This window comes from Ovis canadensis, chromosome 17, assembly GCF_042477335.2.
Source record: "Ovis canadensis isolate MfBH-ARS-UI-01 breed Bighorn chromosome 17, ARS-UI_OviCan_v2, whole genome shotgun sequence".
Taxonomy (NCBI): Eukaryota; Metazoa; Chordata; class Mammalia; order Artiodactyla; family Bovidae; genus Ovis; species Ovis canadensis.
The window spans coordinates 55,997,590-56,013,567 of NC_091261.1; positions in this window are offsets into that span (position 1 = coordinate 55,997,590).

The window sequence follows — 15,978 nt, forward strand, 5'->3', positions numbered from 1 at the left end:
CAGGGTCCTACCCCATCCCCACCCTGCAGCCTCCTCCTCTCTCCGGACTTTTCTCAACAAGAGGGATTTACCTTTTCATTCTTTTGAAAACGAATTTTGTTTATAAGTGTGACCAAGACATTTTATTTGGCCACACTATACAACATGCAGGATCTTATTTCCCCCAGTAGGAACTGATCTTGTGTCTCCATCATTGAAAGTGTAGAGTCTTAACCACTGGACTGCCAGGGATGTCCCACCTTTTCATTCTTTAAATATTTGTCCCCTCTGATTCCCCAGCACTTCAACTCAGGGAGCTGAACCATAAGGATTTCAAATCTGCTTCTGAAGCAGAGCTTCCTTCTGGAGTGGTATTTCCAAATTCACATCCTATCTCCCAAGAGATGACTATTAAACGATGTAGTCATGTACATGACATTCACGCCATTATTATTGCTCAGTCGTTAAGTTATATCCAGCTCTGTGACCGTATCGACTGCAGCACTCCAGGCTCCCCTGTTCTTCACCATCTACTGGAGTTTGTTCAGACTCATGTCTATTGAATCGATGATGCCACCCAACCATCTCATCTTCTGTCCCCCTTTTCTCTTCCTGCCCTCAATCTTTCCCAGCATCAGGATATTTTCCAATGAGTCATCTCTTTGCATCATATGATCAAAGTATTTGAGCTTCCGGTTCAGCACCAGTCCTTCCAATCAATGGCAAGGGTTGATTTCCTTCAGGACTGACTGGTTTGATCTTGCAGTTCATGGGACTCTCAAGAGTCTTCTCTAGCACCACACTTTGAAAGAATCAATTCTTTGGCTTTCAGCCTTCTTTATGGTCCAACTCTCACATTTGTACATGACTACTGGAAAAACCATAGCTTTGACTCTGGGGACCTTTGTGGGCAAAGTGACGTCTCTGCTTTTTAATATGCTGTCTAGGTTTCCTATAGCTTTCCTTCCAAGGACCAAGCATCTTTTAATTTCATTCATGTCAAGTACTTTTAACCAAAAGAGTTACACACACACAAACTCACACACATGCACACTCATGCTCACAACTGTTTCTAAATATTTAGAAAAAATCCCAACCCTTGTCTTTGAAGAACCCTTGAGGGTTTTACAATCTTTTAGAAAGTGAGTGATATTGAAACAGTAAAAAATTAGCTGTGTGTGGAGTGTATTTCAAAACTACTTTCTATGTATTTAATTTGCTGACTTTTATAACTTGAAGCTCTCACCACGGCTCCAAACTTCTTTTTGATGACTGAAGAAATTATTGGTACCCAGCTTCCTGAGGGCATCTGTCTCCATCCTTTAAAATTGCCTTTTCCGCATGTTGCACAGGATTTTTACAAGGTTTGCCATTACAAATTATGGTTCAAATGGCAAAATGGGGCCTCTGTAATAAATGATTTCAGGTTCTAAGTGTATAATTATAGTGTTTTTACTAATTACATAATCAAGATAGGTAATTATGTCATTAAAATCTGACATTTTATCCACTCTGCAGAAGCTGTTTGTAGGGGATCATGAACTTTGTGGGTCTGAGGTGTGAGCAAGGGTCTATCTAGGGGATCATGAGACCATCCTATGGGAGGAGATGAGGATTTCACATGATAAAGTTTATCCCCAATTGCTGGTGTTCTGCTTGGTCCTGGGGAGGAGAGAGTCTAAGAGAGTTAATGACATGTGTTCTTCCCCTTGGTGATATTAGGACAAACAACCCCCATTTAGTATAATTGCTTGAATTATCTGGTTAAAATTCCATGTAATCTTCTCTAACGACTTATAATTACACTCAGATGCTGCCCACGAACCCCCGTGTGCTTGGAACATGGCAGGGGCTGGGTTTTCCAGGGGGGTTCTTCTCAGGAGGAGCCCCCTCTGCCCCCCTGCTTTCTGGCTCCCTCATGTCCCTGGTGGAGATTCCTGAGTGGACTTGGGATCTTGTCACTGTGTCTGTCCAGGGGGTCCAGGGTTCAGACCCCAAGTCAGGAATCGTTCCCTCCCACTGGCTCCTGATTTATCCCAAGTCCTAACCCTAGCATCCGGTCCCATTACTTCATGGCAAATAGAAGGGGAAGAAAATGTAAACAGTGACAGACTTTATTTTCTTGGGCTCCAAAATCACTGCAGATGGTAACTGCAGCCATGAAATTAAAAGATGCTTGCTCCTTGGGAGGAAAGCTATGACTAACTTGGATAGCATTTTTAAAAGCAAAGACATCACTTTGCCGACTAAGGTCAGTATAGTCAAAGCTTTGGTTTTCCAGTAGTCATGTATGGATGTGAGAGTTGGACCATAAAAGAGGCTGAGCGCCAAAGAATTGATGCTTATGCACTGTGTTGAAGACTCTTGAGAGTCCCATGAACTGCAAGGAGATCAAACTAGTCAATTGTAAAGGAAATTAACCCTGAATATTCATTGGAAGGACTGATGCTGTAGCTGAAGTTTCAAAACTTTGGCCACCTGATGCAAAAACGGACTCATTGGAAAAGACCCTGATGCTGGGAAAGACTGAGGGCAAGAGGAGAAGGGGGCGACAGGGAATGAGACTATTGGATGGCATTATCAACTCAATGGACATGAGTCTGAGCAAACTCTAGGAGATGGTGAAGGACAGGGAAATATGATGTGCTCCAGTCCAAGAGGTCGCAAAGAGTCAGCATGATTGAGGGACTAAACAACTAACTCTAGCTGGGGACATGTCCACACCTTCCCTTCCTTGTCCACAGCTGGATCAAGGCCAGGCCCCTGAGTCTGAAATTCTCTCTTCTGTGAGATTTCAGCTTTTTCTGTTTAATACACTTTTGGGAGTTGGTGCTGGATTAATGAACAATAGCAGGCCAGCACTCCACACACAGTATGAGGTTTGAGCACTGGAAGAGGCTGGCAGAGCGTGGGGACTGAGACCCTGAGGGGTGTCCATCAACCTTGCTCCAAAGCGAGTGAGCACGCTTCTCACCCACCCACTCCAGGGTAGATTTTCTGCCTCATACACGGGGGTTGTGACACCAGCAGCTTCCCAGCCTGATGTTCCCTAACAATTTCAGAAGGAAATAACATTTCATGTGATTAAAGGCAATGATCATGAGCTGGTCTCACTTTTCTTCTTTTATTGAACACAATGAAAATATAATTACATCCTTTATGTAAAATCTCACGCATATTAACAGCTGTCACCCAGTTACAATATGATACGGTTTTGGTTGCATGTGTCTTTTCATTGTCTTTGGCAGGAAGATCCCAGTGTTTGCTTTAAATTCCATTGTACCATCATCAAGAGGCCGTGGAGGGGGCAAAGGGGACCCAACAAAGAAATGGCCATGATCTCACAAAATCGCAGAACGCAGAACCACCCACTCTGGTGGCAGCTGTCCTGAGCTGGTGGTGGGGAGGAGGGAAAGTCAGGGGCACACCTGGCACCTCCTGAAAGTGCCCTTGTTAACTGAAGCAAGATGCTGAGAGGAAAGGCTTCCATGGAGCCGTGTGAATAATGGAGAAATACAAGTGGTCTATTTAATTCATCATGAAGAAGAATTTCCTCCAAGACCTGCCTAAACCTGGAGTTTCCCTTCCAATGATGAGAATAAATCATTAAATTAGATTTCATGAGCTCTGACTAGATTTCTCTTTTAACCCCATGGAGGTGTCACTTGCCGAGCCCTGTCCTGTCACCTGGGGCTCAGGGACAACCTAGGTGGACGAGGCATGTGGGCTGTTCTGTAGATGGAGGGAGGGGGAGGAAGGGTCTTTGGATCTGTACACTCTCCTGCCTCCTTCTTGAGCCCCCAGCACACCCCTCTGCTCTTCCCCACCCCCTCCATCAGCAGTGAGAACGAGCTGCTTTAATAATTGCCCAAGGCAGACATTTTAAAAACATAATTCTCCTGGGATGAAATCATTAATTAAAAAGGAATTAATGTATTCTGGAGGCAAGTATAAATTAGCTGGGGATTGTTCACTTTCAGATCATTTTAGTCATGGATGAAACCATGAGACATTAAAGCTGGTGCACAGACAAGACTCTTGACACTTCCTGAGATTCTCCTTGTGCTTGGATGTCTGTGTCCCGACTAACTGCTGTTTTGACTGGATTTTTGTGATCTCTGCTCTGCTAGTGAGAGATAATGTACGTGCATTTCACAAAGATGGGAAGATTCAGGGGGCCTTCTCAACCAGACATGCACCCAGGGAGGAAGAGGCCAGCAAACAAAGCCAAATTTTAAAAGCTTCCCATCTGTTTAGCTGTGTGAGTGATGAATGTTGATGGCAGGGAGAGGAGATCAGAAAACCCAGAGCCTCAAAGAAAAGAGAGTCCAATCACCCACATTCTATCATCAGGCAAATCACCTTTAGCATTAATGCTGTATCTTTTCCATTTTTAGAATTTTGTCTAAACTAAGGCACACATATAATGCATGTAATATATTTAACCTCATTTATGCCTAAACGGGTCAGTGTTGTAAATGGCAATTCATGACCTACCCCATCACTTGACACACTGCAGAGACCAGTGTGCACAAATCATGGTGACCTGCACACACATCTTATTCTGAGAGTGCTCACTGATGCTGTCCTGCAGTCCTCTCGCTCTTCGGTCCTTCAGGATTCCCGGGGGCTTTGGTGTCACACACAGAGATGTAATTAGTGTCCCTGAGTTGCACTTTTGCCCTTAGCACACTGTCCCCTGCCCCTGGCCCCGAAATGGGTTTCACTTTACACACAGAACAAGGAAATGAAAGCATCAGTTACCTTAGCCAGAACACTGTTGGTGGGGAGGGAGAAATGAAAAAGGGGGATCCTGAGAGTCAGAAAATGTCAGGGAGAGAGCAAGAGAAGTGGGGGACAGAAAAGGGGAACTATATGGGCATTTCTGAACTAGTGCTGGGTTCACCTGACAACCATATGTACTTCGACACTAATCAGCATGCTGCCCCCAGGTCTCAGGCTGACTGATGGATAGAGCATACAAGGGACAGAGACACTTAGCACATCAGAGGCTTTGGAGCTGAATTGAACCACACAGCCCACGCAATGAAGGCAGGGACTTGCTGTATCTACCTACTCAGGTCAACTGTCCAGTAAAACAAACCTTCCCCAAAGAATTTAAACAACATCCAGAGTCACATAATGTAATATTTACTATTCAGGATACAACCTGAAATAGTAGGCCATCAAGAAATCAGAACCAGCTCAGTATGTTGCAAGTGGAAATTACAGGTAAGAGATAGCAACCCCAGGTGACACAGTTGTTGGAATTATCAGACAAACCCTTAAAGCAACTGTTATCACTATGCTCCAAGAAGAAATATGAGCACTCTTTAAACAAATGGAAAGAGAGAGATTCAGATGAGAAATAGAAGATAAAAAGCAACAAATGAACATTTAGAGCTGAAGAATACAATAACCAAAAGACAAACTACTGTCTGGTCCCAAAGGCAGAATGGAGTTTACAGAGGAAAATGCCACTAATAACAGATTAATAAAAACTATCCATTCTGAGAAACCAGGAGAATAATACTGAAAACCCTGAACAGAGACTCAGAGACCTGTGGGACAAACACAAACGAAAGCTCAGCATTTATGCCATCCGAATTCCAGAAAGAGAGGAGGAGTGTGGTGAGAAAATAATTGCTAACATGTCACAAATTTGCCAAAACAAAAAGCAACACATTCAAGCAACCAAGTGAGCCCCAAATAGGACGCATTCAGAGAAAGTCATGCTTACATACATCAGAATCAAACTGCTGAAAGCGAACACAAGAATAACCTTGAAATAACTGTGAAGACATTCCAATTGTTCTTCCCCTCTGTGTGTGTCATTGTGTAGAATGTCTTCACAGTTTTCATCAGAAAGCATAAAATTAGATGATAGTAGAACAGTCAGTGATTTCAGGGCTCAAAAAAGTGGAGTTCACCAGAGTCCTATCTCCAATGAAAACATCCATCAATAAAGGTGATGCTGAGACATTCTCAGAAGCAGGACACCAAAGGTGTTGCCAGCCAACCTGCTGGGAAAGAAACTTAAGGCAGCTCCCCAGGAGCAGAGAAAGAGACCAGAGGAGGCTCATGACTTCACAAGGGAGGGAGGAGCAGCAGAAATGGTGAGTATCTGGGTCCTTAGAGTCGGCTGCTTTTCTCTTTTCATTCTTTAAAACATGAAACTCCTCGTTTCAGCTCTGACATTACAGAGCTTTGGAGAGTTCACTTTCATCCATAAAACCAGGAAAAGCTGAACAAACTAAAATCAACTTTGCTTGGTGGCATTGAGAAGTGAGGAGCAGACAAACAACCACGTTAAAATCCGGAGAGACAAAGGATGTAGAGGGGCAGGCCAGGAGCTACTCACCTGGAGCAGGAGCAGCTGGGAAGGTGAGCTGGCAGGAACACTTTGATGAGGACTTGTGTGAGGGCCAGAAGCTTCTATTGGCCACAGTGTCAGGGGACGCCCACACCGTCCTAGGTTTTACCTCCAGGATCCCCACCAGGTTCTCCCCGGGAAGACCCAGGAAAGATCCCTGAGGCCAAGGCAGAGGAAGGGGAGATAAGTCCCTGTGAAGGTGCCCAGAGTCTTCTCTGGAGCAAAGGCTGCCTTCAGGTGGGAGTGTGCCAGAGCTCAGTCCTGAAGACTGTCCCAGCCTGGAGGAGGGGTTGCCCCACTGCAACCCTTCCAGCTTTTGTCTGACCTGATGGGGGAGAACTGATCCTTCCGGAGAAGCATGTGGGGAGGTCATGGCCCAGGGCTCAGCCACTAATAGAGAGATTTCATCATGATTGTAGACTGCTTTCCTCCCCTAGACATACAACCACTTGGCACTGGTGTAATAACCATGATTATGGCTGAAAGAGCTGCAGGGCCCAGCGGCTCTGTAGACGAGCATACAGGGAAGCCCAGTCTGGGGCGTGCCAGACAAAGGCACGAGGGGAACCTGGAGGCCTCGACACCTGGAGCCACAGAAAACCTCACCCAGAGCCCATCCTACCCAGAAGGACATGGAGCCTCCCACTAATGGCCTGTTCATCCCTGTTTCTATCACCCAGTGCAACATGTCCTGTTCCAACAAGGATGCTTGACAGTGAGTGTATCACTGTCTGACGGGGTTTATAAGGAATGTGGGTGTAATGCACAGGACACTTGTAGCATAGTGTGGGAAGGTAAGGTGACCCAGATCACTACCATCCCTGTGTTCCATGTGAAATCATAAAATATCAGTGTTAGGTAGATTGTGCAAAGTTAAAATATATGAATTTTAACCCCCAGGACACACACATACACACACAGAGAATTATACAAGGGATATATTAAAAAATCAACAGATAAATTGAAATAGAATACTAAAAAAAATTAGATGTTATAAAAGGAAGTCAGAAAAGGGACAGAGAGGAATTAAGAACAGAGGCAGCAGACAGAAAAAGATAATAAATAATTAGATATGATTCAAACATCAATAATTATGTTAACTATAAACAGTCTAAAATAGGGTTCAGCACACCACAGCCTTTGGGCCAAATTCAGTTTGCCACCTGCTTTTGTAAATATAGTTTTAATGGAATAGAGCTTTTACCATTATCTGTGTATTGTCTGTGGTGCTTTTGTGCTGAAACTGAAGAATAGGAGAGCTGCAGCAGAAGCCCTGTGGCCCGAAGTGAAAATTACTTAGCATCTGTCCCGTTATAGAAAGAAACCAAAACTTGAGAAACCCTGGTCTAGACACACTAGTCAATGGTTGTCAGAATATTACAAAAAGTAAAAACAAAACCCAAACGTACACAGTAACCTACATGCTGCCTATAAGAAACCCATTTTAAATACATCATTCTGGGAAAGATAAAATTATGAAAAAGACATACTTTGCAATGCTAATCAAATGAAAGCTGCTGCTGCTGCTGCTGCTGCTAAGTCACATCAGTCGTGGCCGACTCTGTGCGACCCCATAGATGGCAGCCCACCAGGCTCCTCCATCCCTGGGATTCTCCAGGCAAGAACACTGGAGTGGGTTGCCATTCCCTTCTCCAATGCATGAAAGTGAAAAGTGAAAGTGAAGTCACTCAGTCAGGTCTGAGTCTCAGCGACTCCATGGACTGCAGCCTACCAGGCTCCTCCGTCCATGGGAGTTTCCAGGCAAGAGTACTGGAGTGGGTCGCCAGTGCCTTCTCCGAAATGAAAGCTAGAAAACCTATATTCATATCAAAGTAGACTTCAACTAAGGAAAAACACCAACCACTTAAATAAAAGATATCAATTGTGCACAGTCCCTTCTGGAAAACCCTTAGCAACAAGCTTTAGAGGCCAGCACTTCCACCCTGATACCAGAGTCATGGTATCACTTTCTGCCATTAGAGAGGTATCATCTGCATATCTGAGGTTGTCGATATTTTTCTGTCAATCTTGAATCACATGATAAGAAAACTAGGGGACAATATCCCTTATGAACACAGACATAAAATCATCATGTAAATATTAAAAAGAATGGAATCATGAAAAACATAAAAAATTAACATAACACAAAGAAGTGTGTGGATACATGTAGGCATGTATTCCTGGTTCAATATCAATTACACCATGCTTCATATTAATGGATTCCAAAAAACCAAAACACATGATTATATCAAAAACACAGAAAGAACATTTGACAAAATTAAATATATTTACATGACAAAAGCTCTCAGCAAACAAGGATTAATTGTCATTTAGTTGCCAAGTCACATTTGACTCTTTGCGTCTCCATGGACTGCACATAGAAGGCTTCCCTGATCTTCACAATCTTCTGGAGTTTGCTCAAATTCATGTCCACTGAGTTGGTGATGCCATCCTACCATCTCATCCTCTGCCTCCTCCTTCTTTTGCCTTCAATCTTTCCCAATATCAGGATATTTTCCAATGAGTCAGCTCTTTGCATCAGGTGGCCAAAGTATTGGACTTTCAGCAACAGTCCTTCCAATGAATATCCGAGGTTGATTTCCTTTAGAACTGACTGGTTTGACCTCCTTGCAGTCCAAGGGACTCTCAAGTGTCTTCTCCAGCACCACAGTTCAAAAGCGTCAATTCTTCGGCACTCAGCCTTCTTTACAGACTAGCTCTCACATCTGTATATGACTGCTGGAAAAGCCACAGCTTTGACTACATGAACCTTTGTGGGCAAAATTGTGTCTCAGCTTTTTAATAGGCTATCTAGTTTTGTCATAGATTTTCTTCCAAGGAGCAAGTGTCTTTTAATTTCATGGCTGCAGTCACTATCCACAGTGATTTTGGAGCCCAAGAAAATAAAGTCTGTCACGGTTTCTATTGTTTCTCCGTCTATTTGCTGTGAAGTGATGGGACTGGATGCCATGATCTTTGTTTTTCGAATGTTAGGTTTTAAGCTAGCATTTTCACTCTCTTCCTTCACCCTCATCAAGAGGCTGTTTAGTTCCTGTTCACTTTCTGCCATTAGAGTGGTATCATCTGCATATCTGAGGTTGTTGATATTTTTCCTGGCAATCTTGATTCCAGCTTGTGATTCATCCAGACTGGCATTTTGCATGATGTACTCTGCATATGAGTTAAATAAACAAGGTGACAATAAACAGCTTTGTCATACTTTTTTCCAAATTTTGAACCAGTCAGTTGTTCCATACAAGGTTCTAACTGTTGCTTCTCGATCTGCATACAGGTTTCTCAGGAGACAGGTAAGGTAGTCTGGTATCCCCATCTCTTTAAGAATTTTCCGGTTTGTTGTGATCCACACAGTCAAAGGCTTCAGCATAGTCAATGAAGCAGAAGTACATGTTTTTCTGGAATTCCCTTGATTTCTCTTTAACTTTAATTCCCTTGCTTTCTTTAACTGGATAGAGATCACACACACACACACACACACACACACACACACATCTAAGTTATGCCTAGTGGTGTAAGACTGAATATCCCCTCTAGACTGGAGCACAGCCAGCACAATCAAACTTTGTCTGGATGTTGTAGGGAGGGCACTGGGCCAGAAAGTAATAAAAATCATATATGTTGAAACAAAATAAATGCCTCCATTTGTAGACAACATGATCTTCTATGAAGAAAATTTCAACAAATATGCCAAAAGAAAAAGGAAAACTCTTTTAATTAATTAAAATTAATCAATTAAATTAAAATTAATTACTCAATTAATTAAAATGTGAAATTAAATCAATAAATTGAATTAACTTAATTTAAAATTATTAAGATAAATTAGAACATTAAATTAATAATTAATAAATTAAATTAGTAAAATTTAATTATAATTGTTAAAATTAATTGAGTATTAATAAGTGAATCCAACATGGTCTTAGTATGCAGATCAATAGGCAAAGATGAATCATGTTTCTACGGACAAGAAATGCAAATCTGAACCACAAAATACAATTACAGTTGGTCATAACCACGTGCAGGGTCTGTAACCTGAACACTACAAAACACTGAGGCAACAAATCGAAGAAGATCTAAGTAAATAAAGAGACATGCCATGATCATGTACCTGAAGACTCAGGAGTCAGCATATCAGTTCTTTCCCAGGTAATCTCTACGTATAATGCAGTGCAGCAACTTTAGCAGGAATTAATTGTAGATGGGGACAAGATGGTTTTAAAATTCACTTGAAAAAGCAGATGAGGTAGAACAGCCAGAATAATTTTGAGAAAGAATGAAAGTTGGAGGAAAGTCCTACCCAATTTTAAGATTTCTCACAAAGTTTAAGTAACTAAGAGAGTGTGGTATTGATGGAGATGTAGAAACTTACATCAGGGGAAGAGACTATACACCCCAGAAATAGACCCACAATAATACAGAAGCTTTTTTTTTTTTGACAAGGTTGAAAGATTAATTCAGTGGAGTAAATAGTATATTTAGCTAATATTGTTGAAAAGATTGACATCCATATGCAAAATATAAAAAAGAAATCTAAGGAAGTCTTGTGCCTTATAGAAAAACAAACCAAGCATTATGGCTATAGATCAAATGCAAAAATGGAAAACGATAAAACTCTTAGAAGAAAATGTAGGAGAATTATTCATGCCCATACTTAGGCAAAGAGCTATTAGATGTAAAACCAAAAGCATGATCTTTAAAAAACGGTGACAAATTTGCTAAAATGAATCCTTTTGTTCCAGAAAAAATGACATTAATGAAATAAAAAGACAAGCTACAGGCTGAGAGAAAAATATTCACAAATCACATAAGCAAAGAAATATTTGTATTCAGAATATCCAAGGAACATGAAAAGCCAATAAAATATGAACAAAATATTTGAATGACACTACAACAATAATAACAGATATGTGTGTATATACTATATGTTATATATGGAAAAGGCAATGGCACCCCACTCCAGTACTCTTGCCTGGAAAATCCCATGGGCGGAGGAGCCTGGAAGGCCGCAGTCCATGGGGTCACTGAGGGTCTGACACGACTGAACGACTTCAGTTTCACTTTTCACTTTCATGCATTAGAGAAGGAAATGGCAACCCACTCCAGTGTTCTTGCCTGGAGAATCCCAGGGACGGGGGAGCCTGGTGGGCTGCCGTCTATGGGGTCGCACAGAGTAGGACACGACTGAAGTGATTTAGCAGCAGCAGCATACATATATATGTTAAGTTCAGGATAAGATTCTCATTATTATAAATCATTAGAGAAATAAAATTAAAGTTCCAAAGTGTGATACAATTTTACACCTACTCGAATGATAGTAAAAAATTAGGCTAAGGAGGGAGGGGAAGTATGTATAATTATGGCTGATTTGTGTTATTGTTGGCAGAAACCCATGCAACATTGTAAAAATAAAAGAAATGCTAAATAAAACTGGAAGAAGGGTGTGGTGGGGATGTAATAACAGCATGGGGATGATAGTTAATAATTCTGTATTGCAAACATGGAAGTTGATAAGAGATTTTTAAATTAATTGATTGATGGCTGTGCTGGGTCTTCTTTGCTGTGCCTGGGCTTTCTCTAGTTGCAGTGACTGGGTGTTGCTCTCTAGTTGTGGTGTGCAGGCTTCTCGTTGTGGAGGCTTCTCTTGTTGATGAGCACAAGCTCTAGGTGCATGGGCTTCAGTAGTTGTGGCTCATGAGCTTAGTTTTCCTGCAGCAGGTGGCATCTTGCAGGACCAGGGACTGAACTGTTTCCCCCGCATTGGTGGATTCTTAACCTCTGGACCACCAGGAAGTCCAAGAAAGCAGATCTTCCTTTTAAGAAAAAATATAAGAAAGTAATCTTGAAAGTTCTCATCATATCTTATTTTTAACTTTGTAGGTGATGGATGTTAACTAAATTTATTGTGATGATTATCTGGCAATGCATACATATGTCAAGTCATTATGTTGTATACCTAAACTAATACAAAGTTACATTTCAATTGTATCTCAGTAAAACTGGAGGAAATAAAAGAGAGAATCATATGAAATAAATTTACTCTTCATGCATTGCTAGCAGGAACGTACATGATACAGTCACTTGGGAAAATAGTCTGTCTTGGTCCATTTGGGCTGCTATAACAGAATGCCTTAGACTGGCTGGGTGGCTTATAAGCAACAGAAATTTATTTATCACAAAACCAGAGGCTGGGAAGTCCTAGATCTAGGGGCTGGCAGATTCCCTGTTGTGGTGAGAGCCCAGGTTCTAGTTCATGGCCCTCTTCTCATGGTGTCCTCACAGAGCGGAAGAGGAAGGGAGCTTTCTTGAACCTCTTTCATAACCACACTAATGCCATTCATAAGGGTTCCACCAAAGGCTCCATCTCAAACTACATCACCTTGCGGGTTAGGATTTCAAAATATATATTTGAGAGGAATCAAACATTTATACCACAACATAGTTTATCAGGTTTTTAAAACAGTGAATATAAATTTAAAAAAATGAATGCGATCCAGCAATTCTACTCTTAGGTGTCTACTCAAAAAGCAGATATGTACACAAAGACTTGCACACAACTGCTCATGGCTCAACATGTAGTCAAAGCCCCCAAACAATTAAAATAGCCACTGAGTGGTGAAGAAAGAGACAAAACGTGTTTTACGTGTTTACTGACACACCTATTGGCAATAAAAGAACCAAGCACTGATGCACACAACTTGAGTGAATTGTCAAGACATGATGCTAAGTGAATGAAGCCAGATGGGAAAGTCCTCCTCAGGTACTGTTCCATCTATGTGGAAATTCAGGAAGGCAGATCAACAGAGACAGACACCTGGTTGCTAGAGGCTGGGGTAAGACCTGAGTGTGATTGCAAATAGGATCTTTGGGAGGGTGCTGGGAATGTTCTAAAATTTCATTATAGTGATGCTTGTGCAACTCTTTGAATTTACTGCAAATCATTGAATGGTATGTTTCAAAAAGCCTATGTTGTAATGCGTCAATTGTAATCCAAAAAGGTATTTAAAAATGCTATTGCACACCTTACTAGAAAGGACAAACATTAAAAGACTTACTGGCAGAGTGCTGTTGAGGATGTGAATCAACCAGAACCTTACGCACAACTGGCAAGAGCATGAAATGGCACACTTTCAGAAAATAATACAATGGTTTCTTGAAAAGTTAACGCACTTGTACATATGACCCAGTCAGTCCACTCCTAGATTCTCACCTGTAAGAAATGTAAGCAAATGTCTAAACAGAAACATGTGCGCAAATATCCACAGCACATTTATTTGTAATGAGTGAAAGCTGGGTGTAACTCAAACGTCCATCAGCAGTTGAATAGAAAGCAATCTGTGGTCCATGCATACAGGGAACTACTCAGCAGTGAAACGGATGAACCAAGATATATGCAGCCACATGAATCTCAAAACAGTTATTCTGAGTAAAAGACGCCAGACAAAATGAGCGCAAGTAGTAGGATTGCATTTATATAGAATTCTAGAAAATGGAAATATTTTATCATGAGTGTAGGCGGGGCATTGGTTGCCAGGCAGAAGGCTGGGGTGACAAAAAGAAACAAGGAGATTTGGAGTGATGAATACACTCATTATTGTGACTGTGGTGATGGTTTCACACGGATGCACATGTGTCCAGAACTATCAGTAAGCGCCCTTCATTTTTTGCCAACTTCATTTCAACTCGGTGAAGATGTTAAAAGCAGAAAATAAAAGCAAACTGGAAAATTCAGAAAATTTCCCAGAAAAATACCCCACCAACAATCCCAGCCTATGTCAACTGAACACAGCCCTCAGAGAGCATTGCCTCTAAGTGCAGATCTTAGGATGAAAATGTCAAACCAGGAAGCTTCTGGGGGTGGACAGGAGCATGGGCTTCCCTCCTGGTGTGTTGGTCCCAGGCAGCATGGTTGGTCCTCACAGTACAGGAAGTCTCTGTAGCATGAAGGTGGCTGTTGCAACTGCAGCATCTGCAGTGCGGAGTGATCTCTGCAGGGGCACTGAGTGTCTGGGGGACTTTGATGTGAGTCTCTGGTTGCAGGACGAGGACAACTCATCACTCACAAATTCCAGTGTTGAAACTGGAGATTTTAGCTAAGTGTCCACTCTCAGGATAAAAACCTGGGAAGGGAGATCCAGCCTATTTTATCAGGAGACTTTTATTTGATGGGCATTGTGCTGGAGAGCTGTCACCAAGCTTCTCCCTGGCAGAGAAGCAGGGGTCCAGGTGTTCCAAGAAGGCAATTTCTGGCTCAGCCCTGACAGCTCCTTGGTCTGAAGGGAGAAGCTGAGCAGGTCAGAGATGTTCCCAGTGTTATCATCATTACTAACAAGGGGCCAGGGCTGGGCTGTAAACACTGGACAAACTAAAGCCAGCTTATTTTCTGTTATCAGAGGTGAACAGAGCCAGCTGCCTCCTCACACTTCCCTGGTTCAAGGAAGGAGTCTTTTCCCATTTTGTCCATTTGACAGTAACTTCGTTTACAAGGACCTGGGCAGGAGGCGGTTAGTGGCAGAGGACAGCAGGGCAGGCTGTGCATGTGTGTTGCCCCTCTCCAGGCAGGGATGCTCTGCAAAGGCAAGGGTCACCTCTGAGAAGCTGCGGGCACAGCCTCCTCTTCATGGGAAAGGCGCTGAAAGGGGCAGCAAACAGTGTGGTTGACCTGGTGTGATGCCAGGATTCTCAGAATATCTGACCACAGGAGCCTTGTGCTGGAGGCTGCAGCTCCTGTATCCTGTTGAACCTGGGTGGTACAGAGGACACTGGGGGAAAGGCTAGCCTGTGAGGTGAGGCCCCATCTCTCAGTCTGGATGGCAGGATCCCCCGTATTTGGGCATCTAGCATGGAGTAGTGATGCCTATGCATGCTCCTCCTAAAACCTTCGGTGGCTTCTAAAACTTTCCGCAGGTTCAGATGTTTAATCTCCGTAAGGAGCGGACAGGTACCATTACTGCTGTCTACACGTGAGGACGGGGAGATGCAGAGGTGAGATGACTTGTGCAGGACGGAGGAAGGGGTGCCAGGACGCGATCCTGTGGTGTTGCATGCAGCCCCACGCTCAGGACCTCCCCCAGGCTTGGAATCTGTCAACATCAGGTAATGCTGTGGGCATCTCCCTGGAAGCACGAGTCCCTCTGGGCCACGGCCACAAGGGGCTGCAGCCGGAGGATCACCGCGGGTGGCTCTCAGCCACCCTTGTGCTGTCTGCCCACCTGAGCTGGGAAGGAGGCGGTGAAGCCCTGTGAAGCCTGGCGGGCGGCTGCTCCTCGATCTGCAGGTCAGACCTCAGATCCTGGCCTCCTGGACCAGCAGGAAACGGGCAGCATCTCTCGGTCCCACCATGTGGACGCTTCTCTGAACTGTGGGGGGCATCAGTCTACTATGGACCGAAACGTGACCCCAGTTGGACGGGCAACAGGGGCAGTGGGGCAGGGTCTGCCCATGCCAAGGAGAGTGTGGGGGGCTGCGGGTAAGACAGTCCTGCAAAACCACCCAGTCTCCTCCGGATGTGGCCGGTTGTGCACCTGTCCCCTCTCTGCTCCACTCACAGCGCAGACCTGCTTTTTCCCCCACTGGACTCAGACCTCACAGCATCCACTGCCCACCCTGGGAGG